The sequence below is a fragment of the Aotus nancymaae genome, unplaced genomic scaffold, assembly GCF_030222135.1.
Source record: "Aotus nancymaae isolate 86718 unplaced genomic scaffold, 86718_ANA_hifiasm-v0.15.2.pri h1tg000003l, whole genome shotgun sequence".
Lineage (NCBI taxonomy): Eukaryota > Metazoa > Chordata > Mammalia > Primates > Aotidae > Aotus > Aotus nancymaae.
In genome coordinates this window covers 74,368,472-74,387,644 of record NW_026988414.1, presented here as the reverse complement: position 1 = coordinate 74,387,644, position 19,173 = coordinate 74,368,472, and the positions used below count along the sequence as shown (strand labels likewise).

The following is a 19,173-nucleotide window of genomic DNA, read 5'->3' as shown; positions in this document are numbered from 1 at the left end:
GCTATGAGTGTCTTTAACTCTGTCAGTACACGAATCAGGGCTAGATTGTGTGGATTGAAGTAGGTGTTACAGAGACTCAGAGGAAGCAAGGCAATGTCCAGCATAATAGTTATTATTATTGGGACATTACACATCGCAGAATGCTCCCACTGATTCTCCACCTGGATCTGCAGCCCACGCTGTGAGGCAGATAGGGCAGCATGATCAGCCCCACCTAGCAGATGAGGAAACAGGCCCGGACAGGGAGTGGGATCAGCCTAGGTTCCACAGCACATCAGCCTCGGATCCTCTGTGGCCTCACACCTAAGGACCTTCTCCCCCCTCATCCCCAGTAGTCACCCCGCCACCCCTGCCCTGGAAGATGCAGGAATCTCCCCACTCCACGTGGGCTTCCATTCAGCTGCCAAGACTCCCATTCCTGCAGGTTAGAGGCACTGTTGGCCCTCTGCCCTGAAACTTGAGAGGGAGGTCTCGCCTAGAAAGCTTCTCCTCCTTGATACACAGGGCCTGATCCTCCACTCTGTTCCCTTTACCCCTGGTGGTTTTGCCACAGCCCCTTAAGTTGGTTCCTTCAAATCAGACCAGTACCAGACACTAGGCTTTGCCCAGAAATGAAGTAAATAGGGTCCCACCCACAAGGTGTCTTTCTTCCCTAACACGGCTGCTGTGGGCCAGGGGCACCCAGAGCCCCCCTGACCACCTTCCCCTTTCCCGCCAGACAGGCAGAGGGGGCATCTGGGCAGACAGGAGCATCAGGAGGTGGGGTCTCCCCAGGGGGACTGGGATTGCAGGTGGGGAAGCTGCCACCCACTGGCACAGCATACACTGAACACCGCCCTGACAGACCTCAGGATAATCTTGAGGGCCAAGTGGGAGCATCTCACTTCTCAGGTGAGGCAGCGAAAGCCTGGAGAGATTAAGGAACTTGTCCAAATTCAAAATATTAAATGCAAAGAAACAGCTGGTAAGTGCTGGAGCCAGAATTTGAACCTGGGGCAAACTGGTTCCAAAGATCCGATGCCGCCCCCTGCTCCCTGTTGCCTCGCGGAAGTGCCAGGCAGTTTGAACAGACAGTCCGGTGAGCAGATGGGGTGGGCAGGGGGAGGCAGAGAGAGGCGGTGGTGGTGGCGGCGGTGTGGGGGAGAAGGGGAGACAAAGAAAGGACATAGGGCAGCGGAGACAGAGACGCTGAATGGACAAGGGAACCCTGCAGGGGCCAGGGAGGCAGCCCTGGAAGCCACCGTCCTGATCAGTGCAGGGCCCGCAAGGCCACCTGGTACCATCTACCCCTCAGATCTAGCCACTAGTGTTCCCTGGGCTTATCCCCACGTGCTCAGGCACAAGGAGCCCCCCAATCATTGACAGTGCTCCCCAGTCATTAAAGGCATCTCCCACGTGTTGAAGGGCCCAGGTCAGGCCCCTGTGGGCCAGCTCTGGGGCAGGGAGATGGGTGGAGGGAGTAGAGGGATCAGTTCTGGCCTTGGGCAAGGCCGTCTGCCCAGCCTCCACATGCCCCAGCCTGGCTGCAGTGTCCAGCTGCCGCTCAGGCTGCCCACCATCCCCAGCCGATCTGTGGCTGAGCTCTGAGCCGACCAGGTGTTCCCGAGTCCGGCTGGCAGCCCAGCACCATCGGCCTGTCCCCAGAGCATGCAAGGTTTAAGCAACAGTCTTTCCACTGATCATTTAAGAAGAAAAATATCTTTTTTTTCAAGAGAGAGAAAGGGAGGGAGGAGGAAACTGGCAAGGGAGGAGGAGAGAAGGAGGGAGGGAGAAACCTACCCCATCACTGCAGTCAAGGTCACAGGCACTGGCACAGGGCCGGCTGGGCAAGGAGCCTTTAATCTGGAGTTCAGGCCGAGGAAACTACACGCTTGAAGCCGGAGTACATTACTGCCCTGAATGATCTGTCGGCTTCTATTAGGCTAAATATCTCTGTATAATGGGGAATTATCCTCTGAAGAAGCAAACTGCCGGCCTCTCTGGGGAGGGGGCAAGTGGGAACCTCGCATCGTGAGGGCTCTCCCACGGTGGGGAGGGGGGAGCAGGACCAACTCAGAAGCCAACCCCGTCCCACACCCCCACCCTGGAGAGTCACAGTCAGCAGCTGCTTTGATGTTTGTGGCGGGTGCCCGCCTCCCTTCCCTCTTCCCCGCCTCTCCCCTTGCTCCCGCCATATGAGCCTGGAACGGTGCCAGACCCAGGCGGAGGCCTGACAAGGCCGCTGGTCAGCCAGGTGACCCTGGGCAAGTCCCTGAGCCCCTCGGAACCTCTGTTTTCCTGTCTGTTAGATGGAGCTAATAATACCCGCCCGAAGGCTGGCTGTGCCGGGGGTGAGCACGAAGCTGGCACGGAGCCCAGGACAGAGTGGGCATCCTGCTCTGCCCACCAGGGAGGGCCTCCCCCATCCTCCCCATCCTCACTGGCTCACCCAGAGCACCACCACCTCCTCCAGGAAACCCTTCTTGTCCCCTATCTCTGGGTGTCTCCCACCTTGGGTACCTACAGCCAGAATCCCACCTCCAGCCCCTCCGTTTCTGGCAGATGGGTGAGTAGGAGCCTTAGTTTTAGGAGACCCCCCTGAGCAAGACAGACCCCTTCTCATCTTCCCAACCCCCCCCCCCACACACACACACACTCAGGACTGAGCACCCAGGCCTGCTCAGATTTGCGGGCTTGGAGGCAGGGGTCAGGGTGGCACTGCAGGCACAGGTGGGGCCCACGATGAGGTGACACTCGTGGGAAGGTGGTCAGCACCAGGGTAGCTGGACCAGGAAGCCAGAAATTCCAGGACAGGGGTCTGTGAGAGCAGGGTAGTAGCCAGACCATCAGCAGGACTGGCTAAAGCACATGACGGGGCTTGGGGCCAGGTCAGAGGAGCAGAGAGGCAGGCAGGAGCTTGAGGCTGCAGCGGGCTGTGATCATGTCACTGCACTCCAGCCTGGGCAACACAGCCGGGGCTCAGTGCCAGGTTGCTGGTGCAGGGCAGTGAAGGGGCTGGAGCAGCTCAGGCTAGGAAAGGTCTCAGGGCAGGATGGGGGCAGAACTGACCTGTGCGTGTGGGGATAAGGGTCAGATGACGGTGGTAGGGTGGGGATCAGGGCACCAGATGAGAAGGTTCTGCAGACCCCAGGCTCTGTTCTTAGGGCTCCTGTGCCACCCTCAACCTGTAGTAAATCCCTGGGATGGTTCAGAACACCTGGAGGGTCTGCAGGTGTGGACAATTCCAGGGCTAGATGCCTGGAGCCCAGTAGGACCCACAGAAAGGAGGCCACCTCCAGGACAGGTCAGAGGCACACTGTGTGGCCCACTCCCCTCAGTGGGACCAAAGGTCCGACCCAGAGTCCCCACAGCCTGGGGGAGTTGCCTGTTCATTCTTCATTCATTCATTCATTCAGCAAATGCCCTCTAATGCTTTCTGTGAACTAAGGATACAAACACACCAGAGCAGGGTGTGGGGTGGAGCCCAGGAAGGTGGGAGATGACAACTCAGGGCCTGTGTGAGAGTGGGCACCTGAAAGGCTGTGGAAACAGGGTAGGGGCATCTGATCCAGGTCTGGAGGTTGGGAAAGGCTTCCAGGGTGAAAGGATCTTTGAAGGGGTCTTAAAGGAGAACGAGTTGGATTGGGAAGCAGTGGGGAAGGGCACTGCAGACTGCCTGTGACAACTGCAGCGGCCCAGTGGTTGGAGACGGAGACAGCCCCCTCCTTGAGGCAGGGCCTGGTGGGCACCATGTGAGGCGGAGTTCTTATCCCAGGAGCCATCAGGAGCCTGAAGTTCTGGTGGGGAGTAGCCGGGGTCCGGATTTGTGCTTGAGAAAGATTATTCCGGCCACCACCTGGGGGAGGATAGATTTCATGCGGAAGGACAGGAAGAAGTGAGTTAGGAGTGAGGCAGCGGGCGGGGGAGAGATGGGGCAGAGCGATGGAGAGGAGGGCGGATGAGGGAGGGATCTGGGAGGCGGAATCTGCAAAGTGAGGGCGGTGGTTATAATCCACAGCGCCAGCGTCCCACTGAGCATCCCCCACGCCTTCTGTACAAACAGCATCCTTAACTCTGTAACAAATCCATTAGTTACTTTGATCTGCACAACACCCAGGTGAGGCAGCCAGGCCAGGAATTCATTGCTTCCTTAGTCCATTAATTCAACAAGCCTGTGCTGAGTGCCTACTATGTTCCAGGCACCATTCTGGCCCACTCAGCAGAAAGTAAAAGCTAAGATTCACAGGTGCAGCCCGAGGTCCATAGGGGTGACCAGGACCTGCTACTGGTTTGGGGGCTCAGACGCCCTGCATAGTTGGGGAAGGGATGGAGCCACACGCCAGACAGGAGCTGTGGAAAGGGAATGCCTGGCAGTGGGGGGCTCATGGCCCTCAGGGGCAGGGGCGAGCCTCAGTCTGAAGGGGAAGCACGTCTTCCTCCCAGGCAGGCATGGGAAGCTGGAGAGACACCATACAGTCACAGGGAGGGCTGACCTCGTGGGCTGGAGGCTGGAAGGGGTGAGGAGACACAGATGAGGCATGGCAGGACCATCAGGCCCAGCGGAGGGGCCTTCAGGCAGGGCCAGAGGGTGAGAGGTATTCAGTGAGCACAGTAGAGGACCAGGAGAGGGGCTGCCTCCTCGAAAGTGCCTGCAGCAATAGGGGAGAGGCGGAGGCAGAGTCCCTGCGGACGAGAGCAGGCCCCAGGACTGCCCTAGTGGGTGCCCCATGCAGTGGTCACAGGCTGCTCTGTGCTCAGTGAAGGGCTAAGGACTGAGACAAGGAAGAACTTCCTCAGAGGTGGCTCCCAAGGGGCCCGGGATGTGTCAGGAAAGGCCAAGGGCTGCCTGCTGCCTCCTGAGCTCACTCACACTGCCAGGACAGGAGCTGCTGGTCAGCTCCTCCTCTCTGTTTCCCCCAAGTCCAGCCCAACACTTGCATTCGCTGCTGAGGACCTTGGCAGTCCCCTCACTTCCCTGGGCCCCACTCCCTTAATCAGCAAACTTGGGTGGCTCCTACCTCACTGATGCTCAGGAAAGCACTAGCCCGGACCCCACACACAGTAAGTGCATACTAACCATCATCCCTGCATACAGTAAGCGTATACTAACCATCATCTGCACACAGTAAGTGCATACTAACCATCATCCTTGCACACAGTAAGTGCATACTAACCATCATCAGTGCACGGTAAGCACATACTAACCATCATCAGCACACAGTAAGTGCATACTAACCATCACCAGCATACAGTAAGCACATATTAACCATCATCCCTGCACACAGTGAGCACACACTAACCATCATCCCTGCACACAGTAACTGCATACTAACCATCATCCCTGCACACAGTAAGCGCATACTAACCATCATTGGCACAAAGTAAGCGCATCCTAACCATCATCCCTGCACACAGAAAGCACATACTAACCATCATCAGCACACAGTAAGTGCGTACTAACCATTATCCCCGCATACAGCAAGTACATACTGTCATCCCTGCACACAGTCAGCACATACTAACAATCATCCCCACCCCTGACTGGTGGCAGGGCCCCTTAGAGCCTGGTCCTCAGCATCTCTAGTGCCTCAAACACACTAAGTGCTCCATTAACTTTATGGGCTGAGTTTACCTGCTAACCAGCTGGCAACAATGTTACCAGGTCAGAATTCTGCCAGTTGGACTCGGCAGGGAAGGGGCTGAGAGGAAGGAGGACTTGGCAGATCCTCAGGGGGCAAGGAAGGAGGCAGCAGATGCCAAGGTAACAGAGGTTGCTGTCATCACACACGTTAGCACTCTCAATGCTTCAGGAGGCAGCTGAGGAGCCAGCAGAGAGGAGGATTGGGGGCAGGCACTCCCAGGTAGAGGGTCCCTGGGCAGATCGGCCTCCTGCCCATCAAACTGCTCCAGGCCTCCTCAGGGCACCTGCAGCCCTGGGAGTTGCTCCCTCCAACACCCTCTCCCCACCTTGGAAATCCCTCTGACTACCAACCTCTCCCTGTAACGAGAGCATTGCAGATAAACTGAAAGAAGTCGAAAGGAGTTGCCTATTCTGAGAAAAGGGGCAGAGCTGAGGGGATTGCACAGAGATGGCGGCTTTTCAACCGTGTGGGCCTCACCTAGCCCCTCTGTGAAATGGGACTGCTCTACTATGATGACAACACTCTTACTACTACTGCTACTAACAGCTAAAGCGTTTTGGGCACATACCCTGTGCTGGGCTCTGTGTGAATACTCTGTGCCCAGATAAATGGACGCAGAGCTGAGGCCAAACCTGACCCTCCTAAACTCTTAGTCTGGCTGGACTGGCTGGTGGAGGGGTGCCTGGGGTCTGAGCCTTGGGTCAGCTGCAGGCGGGGTAGTAGGTGGGGTCAGTGTTACCAGTGGTCAAAGTCTCCGAGTTGTATTACTCCAAGTGTTTTTCACATCACTGCAAGTGGCCACTCCTGCTAAACCTGGGTGAGCAGGCTGGGGAGGGAACCTTCCAGAGCCAAGCCAGAGGCAGCAAGGTCAGAGGTTACGCATGGCTGCAGCAGCTCAGCACTGGTGCTACCTGTGGCCTCCTCCTTCCTGTCTTCCACAGGACAACCTCACCCACAGGCCAGGCTTCAGCTCTTGGTCTAAACAGGCAGGGGTGGGTGGGAGGCCAGCGTCACCAGGGAAGAGGGACGAGGGGCAGGAGAAAAGCCACAGTGTCATCTGTTATGATGTGCACTCCTCCACTGAAACCGCACACTGTGGGATGGGTGTTCCTATTCCCACTGGACAGATGAGGAAACTGAGGCTCTGGGGCATATGTTCCTTGCCCGAGGTCAGGGAAATGGCAGAGCTGGGATGCACACTTAGCACTGTCTGGTTCTAAAGGACAAGGAGATGCCAAAGGCTAAAAGGGGAATGGCACAGGAGTTGGAGTCCATTTCAAGCATGACCAACAGGCTTGGGGGGGGTGTCTTTTTTGGGGGAAACACTTCTGGCTCTCCTCTCAGTGGCTGCAGATTATCCTAAGCCCAGGGCCAAGGTGGCCCGGCAGCCTGAGAAGATGAGAAGAGGCAGGGGAGGGCGAGAGAGGGCTCTTCTTTGGCTTCCAGCAGCCTTCTCCCCACCCAACCCCTGCCCCAAAGCATCCCACCTCCCTGGCGAGTGGGCACCCAGGAGGCCCCAAGTTGACAAAGGGGCCTGAGAGGCTTGTGATATAGTTTCGGTGTTTGTCACCTCCATTAGCATGCTGAAATGTGACCTTCCCCATGCTGGAGGTGGGGCTGTGGGAGATGCTTGGGTCATGGAGGCAGATCCTTCATGAAAGGCTTGGTGCCCTCCTCACCCCCTAAGGAGTAACGAGTTCTCGCTCTATTAGTTCCCATGAGAACTGGTTGTTAAAAGTGGCCTGGCACCTCCCTCCACCCATGCCTCCCTCACTTCCTTCCTCTTGCCACGCGATGCCAGCTCCCCTTCGCTCTCTGCCACGACTGGAAGCTCCCTGAGGCCCCCTCCCCTAACGCAGATGACAGCGCCATGCTTGTACAGCCTGCAGAACCATGACCCAGATATTCCTCTTTTCTTTATAAATTACCCAGCATCAGGTAACCCTCTCAACGAGATTAAGAGAGCTTGCACAGGGCCAGGAGTTCGGGGATATGGTTAAAGAGAGACGAAGGTACAGCTGAGAGCTAGGACCGAAGCCACCCGCGGGCTGAGGCTAACAGAGGGGGTCAGGAAGGCCCAAGAGAACAGGTGTCACAGGTCGTACCTGAAGTCCCACATTAGAGCTTCATTCCTTTGGGTGCTCTAAGGTGTTTAGTTCCAACAAGGCTTTTGCACCAGAGAGAGGCAACAACCAGGAATATACGCTTTGGATGACAGGACTGAGGGGCTCTGCCTATCCTCCACTAACAAACACACGGTGTTTCTTGGCTTAAGTGTCTTGCCCTCTATGGTTCCCAGTCATCCTGTCTGCAACATGAGGTGTCCAGGCCAACAGGCTGGGGGACACCTGCATCAGGTGGGTGGAGAGGCCCCAGACAAGCTGCCTCTTCCCATGCCAAGGGGGAGTGCTGACTCTGTTACAACACCTGCCATTCCGAGGGATCACGTGGCTGGGGTCAGGTATCACAGATGACCCCACCCTCCACCACAGAGGCTTGGGGAGGAGTTTTTGCCTCCTTCAGCTGATGCCCCTATTTGGAGAGCCTCAACTGAACACAGGCCGCATAATCAGCACAACATGTCATGGCCTTCCTGCACCCTTTCAACGAGACCGTGATGCAGGTGTCAGTATTATAATTCTCTATGTGAGGAAACTGAGGCTCAGACATGAAAAGGGACAGACCAAATTGTTCAGGAAGAGTTGCAGACAGGCCCATGGGCGTGGTTTGGTTCAGCACCCTGGACAGCTGCCTTCCTGACTACCCCCAGTTCACCTGGGCTCCGCACACACTCCAGTGGCTAAGCATATTCTTTCCAATCCCCGATCTTTTCTAAACTCCGTCCAGCTTTTCCCAGCAGCTCCAGCGGCATGGATGTGTTCCGTGCCACACAGCACTGAGACCTCGGCAATGCAGCTCTTGCTCCCTAATACTTCTGACTTAAATCTCATTCTCCCAGCAGCTCCTTGAGGGCAGGCGACAATCTCTTTCCTTCTATGACACAGTCCGGCCACACAGAGGGAACTGGGAAAACCCACTGACTTTGGGCCAGGCAGATGTGAATGAGAACTGAGCTGGGAACTGCTGGCCCCACTGCTTTGCCTCACTGAGCTTCAGATCCCCCAGCTGTGAAGCAAACTGCTCTGTCCATCTCTTGGCTTGCAGATAAGCCACGGCAAGGAGCTATCCTTCCTCATGTCCCCACCTTGGAATCTATCCCACTGTCTACTTCAGGGAGCCTCCTGTCAACTCTCCCTGAATCCCTTCCTCCTGGGACTTCGCTCAAATTCTGGACCACTTCCCCCATGAAATTTTCCAAATGACTCACAAATGGGGGGATTCTTGTGCTAAGAAATGTCAGGGAGGCCCGAGAACAGCTGGTGCAGTGTCTGCAGTCCCACTCGTGGAACACGACTGTTTCATGTCCTCATGGGTTTTCAGTCCCTACGAGGGTTTTGAGCCAGGAGGAGGGAACACCTAGGAATATTGGCAGTGGGAGGTAGGGTTCTGGGCCCCTCTGCTACTAACACACTTTGTGTCTTGGAACAAATGTCTTTCCCTCTCTGGGCCTCATCTGCAACATGAGGTGTCCAGGCCTACAGCAGGAGGGGTGGCGCTCTCCGGCCACTTCCTGGAAGCAAAGGAGGAAATGCTTGTGGGGTGATGTCAAGGATGCTGGGAAGGACCCTCCAGAGCTCTAAAATCCAGGACAATGATGTCCAAAATGCCTCCATTGGGGCTGACACATTCCTTTAATCTCTAGCAAAGAGAGAAGCCCAATCCTTGGGGTTTATGGTACCCTACAGGCAGGCTTTGCCTAGTCCCCAGCTACTGGGGACAGGACCTGCCTGCATGCCTCAGACCTCACAGGGAGGTCTCCTTGTCCACCCTCAGGCTTAGTTGGCTTTCCTTGGGAGTTTTTGCTTGAAGAAGGCTGAACTCAAAGCCCCCAGTCTAGATAGAAAGAGGAAGAAGATTCTACGTGGAACCTGCAGGAAGCTCTGCCAAAGGTCCCTCTGCCCCAGGGAGGAATGCCGAGGGAGCCTGAAAACGAACAAGGGGACAAAGAGTTTCAGTCTGGGCTCTGCCACTTAACTGGCTGTGACCTCAGAAAGACACTTCATCTTTTGAAGTTCCAGTTTCCTAATCTGTAAAATGGGGATGATAATACCCACCATCAGTGGTCCAGAGGGTGCCTCACACACGGCAAGTTCTGGAGGAACTGCAGATGCTATGACCATTCAGCCTTCTGCTCATCAAGGCTCAGAGCGGTGGCATCAGCCTGGGACACTTGAATAACAGGCCCTATGGGAGGGCCAAGCAGAGCTCAGAGGGAGTGTGGATGAGGCAGGGCCTCCAATCTGCCCCAGAGGCTACACACAGAGCACTATGCTGAGCCCCGACCCTGGTCACACACCGACCCCCGACCCTGGTTACAACTGACCCCTGACCCTGGTCACACACTGAGCCCCAACCTTGGTCACACACTGAGCCCTGACCCTGGTCACACACTGAACCCCCACCCTGGTCACATACTGAGCCCCGAACCTGGTCACACACTGACCCCCGACCCTGGACACGCACTGAACCCCCACCCTGGCCACACACTGAGCCCCGACCCTGGTCAGACACTGACCCCTGACTCTGGTCACACACTGAGCCCCGACCCTGGTCACACACTGAGCCCCGACTCTGGTCACATACTGACCCCCGACCCTGGTCACGCACTGAACCCCCACCCTGGCCACACACTGAGCCCCGACCCTGGTCAGACACTGACCCCTGACCCTGGTCACATACCAAGTCCTGACCCTGGTCACATACCAAGCCCTGACCCTGGTCACACACTGAGCCCCGACCCTGGTCACACACTGAACCCTGACCCTGATCACACACTGAGCCCCGACCCTGGTCACACACTGAGCCAGACCCTGGTCACACAGTGAGCCCCGACCCTGGTCACATGCTGAGCCAGACCTTGGTCACACACTGAGCCAGACCCTGGTCACACAGTGAGCCCCGAACCTGGTCACACACTGAGCCAGACCCTGGTCACACAGTAAGCCCCGACCCTGGTCACACACTGAGCCAGACCCTGGTCACACACCGAGCCCCGACCCTGGTCACACACTGAGCCAGACCCTGGTCACACACTGAGCCAGACCCTGGTCACACACCGAGCCCCGACCCTGGTCACACACTGAGCCAGACCCTGGTCACACACTGAGCCAGACCCTGGTCACACACCGAGCCCCGACCCTGGTCACACACCGAGCCAGACCTTGGTCACACACTGAGCCCCGACCCTGGTCACACACTGAGCCAGACCCTCGTCACACACTGAGCCAGACCCTGGTCACACACCGAGCCCCGACCCTGGTCACACACTGAGCCAGACCCTGGTCACACACTGAGCCCCGACCCTGGTCACACACTGAGCCAGACCCTGGTCACACACTGAGCCAGACCCTGGTCACACACTGAGCCCCGACCCTGGTCACACACTGAGCTCTGTCTCTGGCCCCTCATTGTGAATCCTGACCCTGGATGCGCACAGCCCTGACAGTCCCAGCCACCATGCCCAGTTTGTACCAGAGACTAGTGTCATGGTCTAGGTCCTAGGGAGGGCAGCCAGGCTCCCATCTCCTTGTGGAGAAGCTGCCGGGTTAATCTTCTGTCACATGAGCCAGCTTGTCCCTGGCAGGGAAGCAGGGAACTTGTGGGCCCATCCTTCTTCCCAGTCCACACCTTCCCTGCACCTTCCCTCATGCCCCTGGCCTCTGCCTGAAGAGCCCCCCCCACCCCCTTCAGTCCACTTCCAGCACCCTGGGCCTTGGTTTGCAGGCTCCCAGGTCACTTTTATTCCTTGTCCACAACTCCACACCCAAGCCCTGGAGAAGCTCCTTGGTTCCCAACTCAGAAGATAGGAAGGTGGAGCTCCTGGAACGCTGGAGAGAAAGAATGCCAGCCTCACTCATTCCCGGGGCTCACCATACAAAGGGGGACACTGAAGTCACTGGGAGGTGCATGTGGTCCCAGGGCTCCTGTCCTGGTCCAGGGCTCTTTTCACTCAGTCCTCTGGCTGCCAAGGGGTTTCCCTCCTCTCAGTGCACCCCGCCCTGCCAAGCTGGCAGAGGAGGGCCCCTGTAGTAGGGGCAGGCAAGCACCAAGCATCCTCCCAAGACGAAGAAGGTGGGGTGGCAGGGGCTGGCAGAGCCTCAGGGAGACACCCTGTCCTGGGCTCTGACGCCCTTGAAAAGCCCTGACTTGGAGCTAAGTTTTGACTTCTTCTTAGGCTGAACAATTGAACCTTCTGGATACTCTCAGGCACGATGGTGCCAAGAGCTGAGCTATCCCCACTCTCACAGGGAGGCTGAGGTCTTCTCGGCTATGTGTCCTAGGGGACAGTTGGCCACTGACTCCAGACATAGCCCCAGGTGAAGGCCACCATGGTCACACTGGAGTTGAGGGGCCCATTGACACCTGAAATCCCACCACTCATTCACCCTTTGGGGCAAAGCACTGCTCTTCTCAAAGGTAAGCTGAGATGGGGGTGACAGCTTTGGGTCCCACCCTGACAGCTGGCTTGGAGTGCTGCCAGCTGTGTGGTCTGGGTGGGCACGCTTTACCCACCCAGGCCACACAGATGGGGATAGTAATATATAAATCACAGGGTTGTCACAGCCAAGATCCTGATATCCCTGCCGTCTCTCCTCGATGTCCCACAAACACCTCATCCTTCCTTGTCCCCAAACCACTCCTTCTCCAGGGCTCCCACCTTGGCAAATGTCTCCACCATCAACCCAGCTGCCCAAACCAGAAAGCTCACCTCCCTGTGATATCCCCACTCAAGCCGGCACTTCTATCCTGGGCCAGGCCCACAACCACAGCCTCCCTGGAGTGGCCCCCTCACTCTCTGTGCCCCTGTGTCCCTCCGCTCTTCACACGGCAGCCAGGGTAGCACTGGTGAGTCATAAGTTAGATTAGGTCCCTTCCTACTTAAAACCCTCCAGCAACTTCCTCCTTCTCTTAGACCAAAACCCACCCACCCTCATTGCTAACTGGCCCCAGGCTCTGTCTGACCCAGCCATGCCCACCTACCTAGCCCGACCTCCTCTGGTTTTCTTCCTGCCACCCCACAAGTTTCCTTCCAGTTTCTCAACACACCAGGGTTCTCCAGGGCATAGAATGCTCTTCCTGCTCCTTGCCCATCTGATAATGGGATAAGACACCTGCTCAGAGAAGCCCTCCCAAAGTGCCCGGCCTCAGAGTTCCAGAAGCCCCGCCCCAACACATTCTCTACTGCTCCTTTGTTCTGCTCATTACAATTTGCAATCATACATCTACTTGTTTGTTTATTTACTATTTGTCACCACCCCAACCCCAAGAAGAACTGTGAGCTTCACTCGGAAGGGGCCATGGCTGCCTTGCTCACTGTGTGCCTAGCCCCCAGCACAGAGCCTGGAACATAGCAGGTGCTCCAGAAGCAGAAATTCCTGCTGAGGAGCAGACCAGAGACTCCACCCTCTCTGCTTCCCCAGCCAGTCTTAGAAGCTATAGCCAGAGTCCCAGAGGAGGCGCTGGCAGGCGCAGACACCTGGACAGGCACGGCTCCGTGGGCAATGCCAATGGCTGTGGCTGTGCCAGGATGCCTCACGGATTCCCTGCAGGGGACAGCACAGCTAGAGACTGAGCAGAGAAGGACCTGCAACTCCTGAGACCGTGCCAGCAGCTGGGTGTTCTCGAAGCAAATTGCCTTGGCAGGTGGCAGGCTGCAGGCAGGGATGCTGGAGGGGAACAGGATGTGCCATGTCTTCTGATGCTCCAGAAGATGAGAGAGAGAGAGAGAGAGAGAGAGAGAGAGGAAGAAGAACAAGGAGGAGGAGGAGGAGGAGGAGGGGTTGGGGAAAGCAAGGGGAGGAGAAAGCAGGGGGAGGAGGAGAAGGAGGAGGAGGAGAAGGAGGAGTCCAAATGGAAGTCTGCTCCATCCCACATTACGCAGAGAGGAGAAAGAAAAGAGCCTCCGTGGTCAAGCTCCCCTGGAAGGCAGAAGCAACGTAGGTTCACTTCCTGCTATGTGTGCAATGTTGGGCATCTGATACCTGTGGCCACAGACCGGCTCACCAGGACTCTTGAAGCACAAATGATCCTGACCATTCTGCAGATGAGAAAACATCTGAGGAGGAGGCAGAAGAGGAGGAAAAATCCAAACTCAGCCTTTTGACTGTGCCCACCTCAGTTCTGGGCTCTAGTGGGCCCTGACTCAGCCCTGGTGCTGCCCACAGCACCTCAGCCAGGTCAGCCCTTCGTGGGGCACACTCCCTGAAGAAGGCCTGACTCAGGACAACCTGGCCTCAGGGCAGGGGCTGGCTGGGCAGAGCGGGGTTTCTTGCACAGGGTTCGTGGACTCGAATCATGGAATCGAACCAGTGCGAGTTAGCTTAGAAGTGCTGGCAGAGCAAGGAGCCAAATGATATCTGTCCCCTGGCATTTGGGGCCCTCAGCATCCCCCAGCCTGACCCCTTCAACTTTCTCCCACACTGATTCCTCCTGGGAACCAGATTCTCATCCTCCCACCGCCAGACCACAGGCGTCCAGGCACACCCCTGCCCACGCTCTGCTCACTCTTCATCCTGTCTGCCCAAATTCCACGCTGACCAAGTCCTGCTTCTTGCAGGAGTGTTTCTGGACTCCCCAGCCCCATGGGGACTAGAGGTCGCTGGCCTGCTGAGGGAGCCCTAGCCACGAGGTGTAACCCTCCCAAGCATTCTTCACTGAGGGACGCTGGGGAGTCAGTTCTTCACATCAGCGTTCCGCTCAGTAGTCCCACATTACTCAGAAAGGAGAAAGAAAATGGCCTCCATGGTTAACCACTCCCGGGGCAGGGAAGCCACATAGGTTCACTTCCTGCTACGTGCCCAGTGCTGGGGATAGGATGCCTGTGGCCACAGACTCTGCTCACCATGACTCTTGAAGCACAAATGGTCCCGAGCATTCTCCAAATGAGAAAACATCTCTGGGCAGCCACACGGCTTGCCCAAGGTGACATCGCCAGCAAGAGATGGAGCTTAAAGTCAGGTTGGCATTCACACCTGTAATCCCAGCCCTTTGGGAGGCCGAGGCAGGCGGATCATGAGGTCAAGAGATAGAGACCATCCTGGCCAACATGGTGAAACCCCGTCTCTAATAAAAATACATAAAAAATTAGCTGGGCGTGGTGGTGCGCGCCTGTAGTCCCAGCTACTCGGGAGGTTGAGGTAGTAGAATTGCTTGAACCCGGGAGGTGGAGGTTGCAGTGAGCCGAAGTCGCGCCACTGCACTCCAGCCTGGCGCCTGGTGACGGAGTGAGACTCTGTCTCAAAAAAAAAAAAAAAAAAAATCAGGTCGGCATTAGGGCACCAGAGATTTTAGCCAAACATCAAGGAAATCCCCTAAACAGGTCAGGGAAAAACCCTGATCCCAGGAAGGGCTAGGGTCCCCCAGAGGCTGGTGGGCAAAAGGACTGGACAAGCAGCTGAGGGCAGGAGGCTGAACCTGTTGACCTCCAGAGTTCCACCCAGCTGTAATATTCTCCAACCACTGGACAAGCTCCAGCAGCCTCTAGGAGGGTGGGCTCAGGAAGAGGCTGGGCAGCCCCAGAGAGCACCTGGGGGACATTCTGACCATCAGGGTTTGCCAGGATGCCAGGCAGGAGCACAGATGCCAATCAAAGGTGGTTCTGTTCTCTGTGGGAGGTCCTGACCTTCTGGGGCCACCAACAGAGACGTGAACGGCCAGGTCCCAGAAGAAAAGGGGTAGAAGGGATGGGATGAGGGAGAGAAGCTCTTTCCTATGGGCAAACCAGCCAGTGGGGAACCCTGTCCCACAGTTTTGACAGGCACCAGCTCGCCCGGAATTTCTGTCTTGCACAAGGTAATTACAGTTCTTCCTGTGTAATGAGATGGTTTTTAAAGGCCATTCAAAAGAAATTTCCTATAATGAGGTGAAGGGGTTTATGGTGTTAGTCATCAAGGCGGCTGGTAATTGGTGGGACCCAGGCTGAGTCCTGGAGTGAAGCAACGCATTTTCACATCTAAAAGGCAGGAAGAGCAGGAAGGTGGATGCTGAGCCCTGGGAAGGAGGACAGAAACTTTACCAGCAAAGTTTCTGTGACACCAGCAGCCCAGTGGTGGTTTTAGCTCCACCTGAAGAGCAGAGGGGACATCAGGAGGCTGGAACCCTGTTGGGGCAGAGGAAGCTGATGGAGCGGAGGCTGGTCAGAGGAGGGGAGAACCCACAGGGGTGAAGCCACAGAGTGGAAGTCTGGGCTCAGAAGGACAATGAGGGTGCTAGGTTGAACAGCGTCCTCCCAAATCCATGTCCATCTGGAACCTCAGAATGTGACCTTATTTGGAAATAGGGTCTCTGCAGAGGTAACAGTTATAAGGAGGTCACACTGAAAGAGGGTGAACCCTGATCCAATGACTGACGTTCTCATACAAGAGGTCAACTTGGCCGGGTGCGGTGGCTCACGCCTGTCATCAGCATTTTGGGACTTTGGGAGGCCAAGGCAGGAAGATCACCTGAGGTCAGGAGTTTGAGACTAGACTGGCCAACATGGTGAAACCCCGTCTCTGCTAAAATTCCAAAAATTAGCCAGGTGTGATGGCAGGCACCTGTAATCCCAGCTACTTGGGAGATTAGTGCGTTCAAGGCAGAAGAATCGCTTGAACCCAGGAGGTGGAGGTTGCAGTGAGCGGAGATCGCAGCACTGCGCTCCAGCCTGGGTGACAGAGCAAGACTCTGTCTCAACAACGACAAAAAAGAAGTCAGCTTGGACCTAGACACATTCAGGGGAGGGGGCCTGTGAAGATGGAGGCAGAGGCTGCATCCTCAAGCCAAGGAATGCTAGCAGCACCAGGAGCCAGGAGAGGCCAGGAACAACCTCTCCTAGAGCCCTCAGAGAGAGCACAGCCCTGCAGGCACCTTGATCTGAGACTTCCAGCCTCCAGAGCTGTGAGAGAGTCAATTCTATTGTTCTAATCACCAGGTTCATGGCGATTTGTTGCAGCCGCTCTAAGGAACTAATACTGTGATCATTCTAACAACTATCTGGCCATGGAAAAGTCAGCCTCAAAATGGGGTGAGCCTCCCACCCCTAGAGGTGTGTGAGCAAAGCTGGAGCATCCCCAGCGCCCCAGTACTCTGGACAGCTCCCAAGGCAGGTTCACAGTTGGTCTTCCATTTGACCTCACTGTTCACAGGCAGCCATACAGACAGGGTCATCATTCCCCTCCCACAGGTTTGGAAACTGAGGTCAAGAACCTGCTCAAGAGCACAAAGTGGCCAGTCAGGTACAGTGGCAGGCCTGGAATTCGGGCATCCTGACCACCGGTGTGGGGCTCATTCCGTCTCACCGCCCTGGGTCTTCCTTTTGTGCCTTCTCTGTCTCTAGATTCAACTGTGGTTCAACATTTTGGAAGGCAGAGAAAAACCCAGCTTCCCTGCACCCGGCTGTTCCAGACTGAAAGTGGCATCACTGCTGGAAGGCCTTTCCTAACTCTCCCTAGAAGCTTTCCAGTGGCGCTGCAGGCCTGCTGCTCTGCCATCCTCCTGATGGAGCCACAAGCTTCTCGGGCAGGACTTGGCTTCTGGAGACGCTACACTGGCTGGCAGGCCCTTGATGAGTACTTACTGTGTGCAAAGCCCTGGCATAGTGGAGGGCGGGGGTAAACCCAGGGAAGGTGGGAGCTAATCTATCATGGACTGAGTCCACGCAGATCAGACCACCCAGTGAGACCCCACACGGTGTCCCCAGACCTAGTCTGGCTTCTGACTGGGCATCCCAGACTCCCCTCAGGAGCATGGAGAGAGACGGCAAAAGAGTGGGTCTGAGAAGGGCACTGGGGAGTTGGAGCAGTGCAGAGGAGCTCCCCTTGGAGGAGGAAGGGAGAAGAGAGGGTGGCCAAGGGAAGCTGCAGCTCTTCTGGCTTCTCCTGCTCCTCTAGGCCTCTGGGCCCCCAGGGGATCAGGGGCCACTCTGGGCTGTCCGTCACCCCCATCCACTCCCGGCACTCAGCTCCTCCCTCTCCGCGTCTGCCTGCGTGCTAGAGAACTTCACCGAGGCCCCTCAGCTCCAACACCAAATGAAGTGAGAACACGGCCAAGCCTGCCAGCCCAGGTGGCCCGGCTCTAAATGCTGGTTAATTGGTGCTGAGCAGCGGAGGGACGTGAAGAATGGGCTTTGAAGTCACCTGGTGGGACCTGTCCAGCAGGAACAATGGGCCACCCAGCCGGTGGAGAGTCTCGGCTCCTAATTAGGCACTGCTCTGAACACGGAGGCATCAGATTAATGAGGTTTACAGCGCTCAGTTTCACGGTGTGGCAGGCTGCCTCTGTTCTCTGATCGCAGTTTGATGCCAAAACCTTGTTCTCTAAATCAAAGGTTCTCCAGAAACTCTGCTTTCTGATGCGCCTTGGATTTCTGCTGGGCGTCTCTGCCAGGGAGCTAAAAGCCTTCACCTCCATTCCTTCACTCGGCCACAGTGCTGGCTTTTGTTTCGCTGAAGAAGACGTCACAGGGCTGGGACACCTCACAAAGCCCACCTGGGAGGGAGGACAGGGTGGCTGGGGTAGCCCCAGTTAGCAGAGCGTGGTTGCTCAAGGTCACGTAGCAAGCTGGCCAACCTCGCCTGGCCCCCGGGCCCCCGGGCCCCCAGACTGCAGGGCCTGGCTGCTCCTGGCAGCTTTGATGGTGCCAGGCTGTGGAGGAACCACTGGCCAATTTCCCACTGTTGGCATCTGTTCACAGGCCTCAGGGGCCTCTCGTTCACCATTCTTGGGAGAAGATTGAGACATCTGCAGGAGGCAGCCCGCACGGCCTTGCTTTCCACCTCTTCTGCTCCAGTGGGGTGCCCTCTTCCCAGCCCCCTCTTGAGCCTTTGCTCACCCAGAGCCATCCCCTGTTCCCCTCTAGAATGTCCCCTCTCTGTTCCATTTCATTGAACTTGCACCGCCCTTCAAAACCTTCAAAAGCTCAACCCTTGCTCCTCTTTGCCACGACAGTCCCGGGATATTTTTCTCCTTCTCCAAGAACTTCAGCCCCAAATCCCTGTTTTTTGAACAACCGCCCCTTGCCCTATGTTCCATGGTTTAACATCACTCTCTTTGCTTACAATTTTGTCCTGTCTCCCCTGTGAGACTGTGGCGTAAGGAGAGGCACGGCGCCTGTCTCACCTCCACGTCCCCAACAGTAAAGACAGGCTGATAATGAAGATTCCATCCTCCTTTGGCACTCTGGGAGCCACAGGGAGAGAAGACACCATCCTGCCCTCAGTTTCCCCAACTTCTAAATGGGCATGAGGCCTGCATCCTGCTTTCTTCATGAGGCTGCTGAACGCGTATGGGAAAAGACGGCATCCGTGGGCAGAGATGGAGGCTGGGGAACGCTGAGGCTTGCACAAATCCATTCCTCTCCCCAAGCCTCAGGTTCCCTATCTGTAGACAGGGTTAGCCCGAGGATTCACAGGATGCATGCATTAAGACTCAATCCTCACGACCACCTTGGGAGTGT

At 56.5% G+C, this 19,173-nt stretch overlaps 1 protein-coding gene across 9 annotated transcripts in view; it reads right to left on the bottom strand.

Moving 5' to 3' along the window:
• LINGO1 (leucine rich repeat and Ig domain containing 1) overlaps positions 1–19,173 on the bottom strand; it is a 213,344-nt gene that overhangs the window by 83,296 nt on the left and 110,875 nt on the right. Inside the window, exon 1 of one of the 9 annotated variants that reach the window (XM_064382850.1) lies at positions 14,584–14,603. The exons of 7 other annotated variants lie outside the window; for them this stretch is intronic. The gene's annotated coding sequence lies outside the window, so the exon portion shown is untranslated. Of the gene's footprint in view, positions 1–1,779; positions 2,053–14,583; positions 14,604–19,173 lie in introns of those variants that run through there. One more of the 9 variants, XM_012457667.2, reaches the window with a different exon arrangement.